We start from the raw sequence: 6,121 nt of genomic DNA, 5'->3' as shown, positions 1-6,121 counted from the left end.
CACGAATGAGTTGAAAGATTCCGAGTTGGCCACAGCTCTCGAGTATACGGAGGCCGCCCGATGGCCGGAGTATCACCTTGGTTACGCCCTTGGGTAGGCGAGGTAGGTTCGACGCCACCGATTGGCGAGCAAGTCGTCGGCCAAGCTTTTTCGCAGAGGAGTCGGCAGATTGCCGCATGCTGCCCTGTCCCTGGGCGCAATCGGTTCCATTGTGTGCCCGGAATGCCTTCGGCGTTCGTGACCGGATCGTTGAGATTCACCGACGGTGAACCAACCATATTGGTGCGAAACTTCTTCGGGGGCTATATCAGTCCCCTCCACGGTGACTTCCATATCCAATGTTGGACGAAGATCCCACTCAGAAAATGCGGCACAGCCCCGTCAGAGCGGGGTCGCTAGGCCTGGCGTAGGCCTAGCGGGCCGTGCGTACCGGCGAGAGCCGAATCGCAAAAAAGTCCGAACAAACAGGCAAAAAGGGACTTGCCGATGCGTTCGATGGCGTTATCCGAGCTTCAAACACGAAATCCAGGCGAGAGCGGTGTTGAGCGTCGCTGAATTCAGCGGTGGGCATGGGTGAAGCGAGGAGCGTTCGCACGAGCGTCCGATCCACGCCACGTCCAGCCTAAAAGTCCCTCGCTCGTCGGTGAATTGGTTTTTGAGGAAATGAAATGTATCTGTCTTTCATATCTCGGTGGACACCTAAACCTCTCCGGAGGGGAAGGGAGGAGGATGGGAGTGAACGAAGACACCGTATTCACTAGATGCGCCTTTGTTCATTCCAAACCATCGAGCTGGCATGGCGGAGTGGATAGCATGCTCGTCTCGCACGACGAAGACCGGGGTTCGATTCCCGAGCTCGACCGATTTCCTACTCTTATTTATTTATATGGCCTGACTAGAATAGTTAATTAAGCTAATTGGGTAATTAAGCAATTAACTAAGCTCAGTCCCACTTACTTGGAGCATCACTATACGATCCCTTCAATTGGTTGCATGGTTACTAGGCAAAGTACAGTTCGCCCCGTTTGAAATTCGCGCACTGTGACGTCACGGCCGTTTCGACCAATTGAAAAGCGTGACATTTTCTGTCGACAACTGCTGCTTACAATGATGAGGCATTAAAGGCTTTCGCCTTAAAAGCTACAACAAACAGCTGTTCAAAGTGCCGAGGTGAATATGGCGGAAACTTTCCCCTCATGAAAAATGGTCGTTTAGTTTTTCCAAAATGATTTGCGGTCAGTGCATGATGCGATGGTATTTTACAGGCCATTCCATAGTGCTATCGCGTCCGGAAAAAAAAAAAGAAGACTTCAGTGCTAAGGTGCGACAGTTGATGCGTGCAATGCTATGGTCATGGCTTGGGCGGCTAGACGTCCTGTGGGAGGTTGTAGCTTTTCGTGTCTCATGCGTAGGTGATAATTGAAATAATGAAGATAAGCTATCGTGCGGTGTGACTCGAGTGATGGAATGGCAAGGGACTGTTTCAGCGCGGTGGTAATGGTTTTCCTTCAATAGCAAGATGTTATAAATCGGATGGCGCGATTCTGTACGGCTTCGAGGTCAGCGGCGAGGTACGCTTGTAATGGGGGCTGAATGGATGACGCATATTCTAGGTATGCTGGTTTTTTTTATTTTTTTAGTTTCTTTGCATAGCTCGCTGCATTGTTCTTAACAGCCTACACCCTTTTCGTTAACCTCTGCGTTTCTGCCCCATAGGTGAGTGCCGGTCAGATACAGGTGTATACTTTTCATTTGAGGAATATTGGCAAACTGCCATTCATGACCCGAGAGAACCTGCCATATGCACTCCACCCCATTCTCATTCTTATAGTTATTTTTCTCTCGTTATTGGGATCAGCGGCCACTGTCTGCCCTAAGTAGACGTATTTCCTTACCACTTCCAGCGCCACGCTACCAACTGTAAACTGCTGATCCCTTCCGAGACTGTTGAACATAACTTTGGATTTCTGTGTATTAATTTTTAGACCCACTATCCTCCTCTGTCTGTTTAACTTATTTATTTATTCAGGTTGCCTCAAAGGCTCCAAGCGTTGGAGTATTGTGTGAGGGGGTGATTACATAAATAGGGGTAATAACAGGAGCATGAATGACATGATTATATAATGGCTTGGTTTTGTTTATGGGGTTTAACGTCCCAAAGCGATTAAGGCTATGAGAGATAATGCTGATTGACAGTTAGTACTCATTAAACAGTAAGGACATCATTACACAACGCTAACTGACTGTTAGTACTCATCATAAAACAATCATTGATCATGCTTTGCAGTTCATCTCCTGGGTGTCTTAGTAAGCCAATATCTTCACTTGCGTTGCGTAGTAATCTGTTTCAGTTAAAGTTCAGTAACTTATTGCTTGCACACAGCTGTTGTAAGAAGACGCTTTCATGCTAGCCAAGTTGAAAACAAAAAAACAAGCTCATGGCTTCGACGAGCCCATGAGCAGGCCTTCGTGGAAGGATGCATGGGAAACAGCTGAACACCGTGAAGTTCGCAGAATGTGAAGGTGAGAGAATTTGAGTCGTATTGTATTATTGCCTTCTTGAAAAGCCCTAACAATGACGAGAGAAAATTGCCTGTTCAGTGAATTGAAACCCAGGCCTGTAATGCCTGTGAGGACAATATTGTAGGGCTCTGGCTGCGCGTTATGCTATTATTCAACACCATTTATGTTTAGTTCCTCGGGGTGCGCACGCCATATTTTGGGCATTCCTGTGCGTTCATACGAGCTAGCCTTTATCTTCTTCCGTGTTTGGTCAGTGCTATTTATAGAAAAACAAATATACAAAGTTAAAACCACATTCTGCATGGGTTTTGCAGCCAAATTATTTTTGTGACCACTCTGCAAGGAGATGCACCACATCGCTACGAAAAGGCCATTGAGAAAACGGCGGTGACCCTTACATCTCAATAACGTTCATCACAGACAGTTGGATATTGAACGCATTTCTTTTGCAGCAGCACCAAGCGACGAGCTGTCTAGGCCAAGGACAACAAGGCAAGAGCGGGGCTAGTTGGTGTGTCATACTGAGGATATCGCGCTAAGTGGTATATAAAGAATTGAACACAGACGGATAAAGCGCGGAACACGCTGCGTCTGTCTGTGTTCTCGCCTTTCGGTATCACTTAGCGCAATAGCCTCAGTATAGGCCGAGGTATGCGCATAGCAAAAGACAGCTCGAACAATACGGAAGCCAGAAACAGCAGGCGTGATGTTTCCAGACCACGTACAGCCTTTGTCAGAAGTTTACAGCCCAGGGGGTTTGCTTCTGGACCACACTGCTTTGCTCGTAATGGGCGCTCAGCGTCCCAAATCTCCTGAATGTAAGAAGATTTTTCGTCCTCCTCCCTCCGATGCGTAGGACTTCCATGAGTGCTACAGGAGCGCCACATTAGTGCTTTGAAGCAAACCCCCTGGGCTCTAAACCTTTGACAAAGGCTGTACATGCACCTTTGCAGATCGTCGATTGTTTAGATCTGAGTACTCGAGTGGCAAGGTTCGTTGTGTGAGAGATGCCTGCTGCGTGCCTCTTGTATTGAGACCTATCTTCCGTGTATGCGCAGCAAGCCGTTTTACTGTTTCGTGTCCCTCTGGTTACTATAGCATTTGGGCACATGGGATAGCGCTCTTTAAAGTACGCCGGTCCCAAACCCTATTTCAGTTCAGTATGTTTATCCTCACAAAACCTTACGATGAGCCTTAGAAATAAACCTTGGACATATGCTCACAAAAATTCGCAAAGAAAGTGAAAGGTACGATTGCACCTATACGCGACCAATTCATACATCCAAACAGAATGAATACCTGGGACGTCCATTAGTTCGCTTTCGGCGGACATCCACCAACGCGTATCCGAGGGACGTCTCTTGGTTCACTGAGACTGGACTTAGTTTATTGTCGAGGAAAGACATCCGGCAGACGTCCCGTGAACATCCAGAGTGGTTCGCGAATGTTCGCATCTGAACAGGATGTCCGCTGGATATTTGTCCATTGTATCTGTGTAGGCTTCTGGAGAGTAGAGGATTTACTCCTTTGCTGTCGCTTACGCCGACGCCAAGATATTGCAAAATGGGAGAGTCTTTTACCGCTGCAGTAAATGCAGAGCATCCGTGAGAGAAAATTGGCGTCGGAGGAACACCTGCGAGAAACGTTTTTATGACCCATGCGATCAAACGCATTCTTGCACTGCTGAGGCTATGACGTATTCTGACATTGACATTACATCGCAGAAATCAACCGTAACTGCAGGGAAAGAGTTAGCCAGTATTAAATTATTCACTGCACATTGGTTAAAATTGGTTAAAAGGTATATCATCCGCCATTGATCGCCTTCCGACAAACGCGGCACCTGGACCCGACGGCATATGCCTCAAGTTACTTAAAATAGCTAAACCTGGAATTTGTTCTGTTCTTGCATCTATCTTCCAACAATCTCTCGATACAGGATGTGTCCCAAGCGATTGGAACGTTGCTCGAGTCATCCCTATTTTCGAGTCTGGTGACCCATTAAATCCCACAAACTATAGGCCTATATCTTTAACACATGTTGCAAATTACTGGAACACATTATTTCATCAGCTACTATGAATTACCTCGACCGACAAGACTTTTTCTTCGTTAACCAGCATGGATTTTTGCGCGGTAAATCTTGCGAAACGCAGCTATTTGAATTAATTACCGATGTTCATCATGCCGTTCACTCTTTGTGCCAAATAGATGCGATATTTATCGACTTCAGAAAGGCCTTTGATAAGGTTCCACATCAGCGCCTCATTAGAAAACTTGCATGCTTAAATATAAACACGAAGGTTGTCAAATGGATATCTAATTTTCTATCAAACCGCACCCAGTCCGTTTTCGTTAATGATCATTCATCTCCACTTGCCTCCGTGAAATCTGGAGTGCCACAGGGTTCTGTGCTCGGACCACTATTGTTTTTAGTCTACATACATGACATCAGTAATAACCTGTGCTCTACAGTCCGTTTATTTGCAGATGATTGCGTGGTATATAGACAAATCAATAACCCTACGGATGCTTATTGTTTACAAGGGGACCTCATAAATCTCGGTAATTGGTGCAGAGACTGGCAAATGGAGATTAATGTGTCAAAAACGAAAGCCGTCACGTTCACGACGATCAAGCCGGAGTCCTATATATACTTATAGTATAAACGATGCCCAGCTGGAATCAGTGTCCAATATAGAGTATTTAGGCGTTCATTTATCATCCAACCTGTCATGGAACCTTCATATAGATATGACGCTCAGCAAGGCATCCAAAGCGCTTGGCTTCATTAGGCGCAACTTGCATCTGGCCAACTCGTCTACAAAACTTGCGGCATACACTGCATTAATCCGCTCAAAACTCGAATACGCGTCGCTTATATGGAATCCACATCAGACCTATCTAATAAATAAAGTTGAATCTCTTCAAAACAAAGCTGCCCGGTTCATCGTAAAAAACTACTCACGCACAGCAAGCGTATCTGAAATGAAAAAAGTCTCTTAACTTATCTCTGCTCGAGAAACGCAGGTTGCTTCAGCTCATGTCCTTCTTTCGCAAACTTTACCATAGTCATTCACCATTTTCTGCGCTACACGTAGTACCAGCTAACCAAGTATTTCCCCGACTGGATCACCAACACAAAGTACAGCCCATTTTCGCCCGCACAAATCTGTTTTTTCAGTCACCGCTTCTTGTTGCCATTCGCAACTGGAATCAGCTCCCGGAAAACGTGGCGTCCATCACTGACCACGTCACATTTGTCGACAATCTGAAGTGCTTCCTGGGGCTGTGAATGTTGTATGAGCCGCATATATCTACCTGTTTGCTTCATGTTCGAATTTTGTGTGCACTCGACTGTTTGTGTATTTTCTCCGTATTCTAAACTTTTATTGTACCCCCCCCCCCTATGTAATGCCCACACGGGCCTTTAGGGTAACTGAATAAAAAAAAATTGCTGACAGGGTACATGAAAACACAAGGTCAAAAAGGAAGGGGCAAGCGGCGCTTGCCAACGTTTCGACAAGAGGCCTTGCCTTCGCCCAGACGAAGTACTCTTGGCAAAATGATGGCAAGCACCATGGAGGGGAAAAATGGC

The 6,121-nt window shown here is 46.1% G+C and overlaps 1 pseudogene; it reads left to right on the top strand.

Annotated features, from left to right (window-relative positions):
* Positions 1–4,979: 4,979 nt before the first annotated feature.
* Positions 4,980–5,846, top strand: LOC149367295 (uncharacterized; annotated as a pseudogene).
* Positions 5,847–6,121: the final 275 nt, after the last annotated feature.

This window comes from Amblyomma mixtum, chromosome 1, assembly GCF_055824585.1.
Source record: "Amblyomma mixtum isolate Tamu chromosome 1, ASM5582458v1, whole genome shotgun sequence".
Lineage (NCBI taxonomy): Eukaryota > Metazoa > Arthropoda > Arachnida > Ixodida > Ixodidae > Amblyomma > Amblyomma mixtum.
Note: the sequence above shows the minus strand (reverse complement) of the source record. Positions and strands in the feature narration are given on the sequence as shown.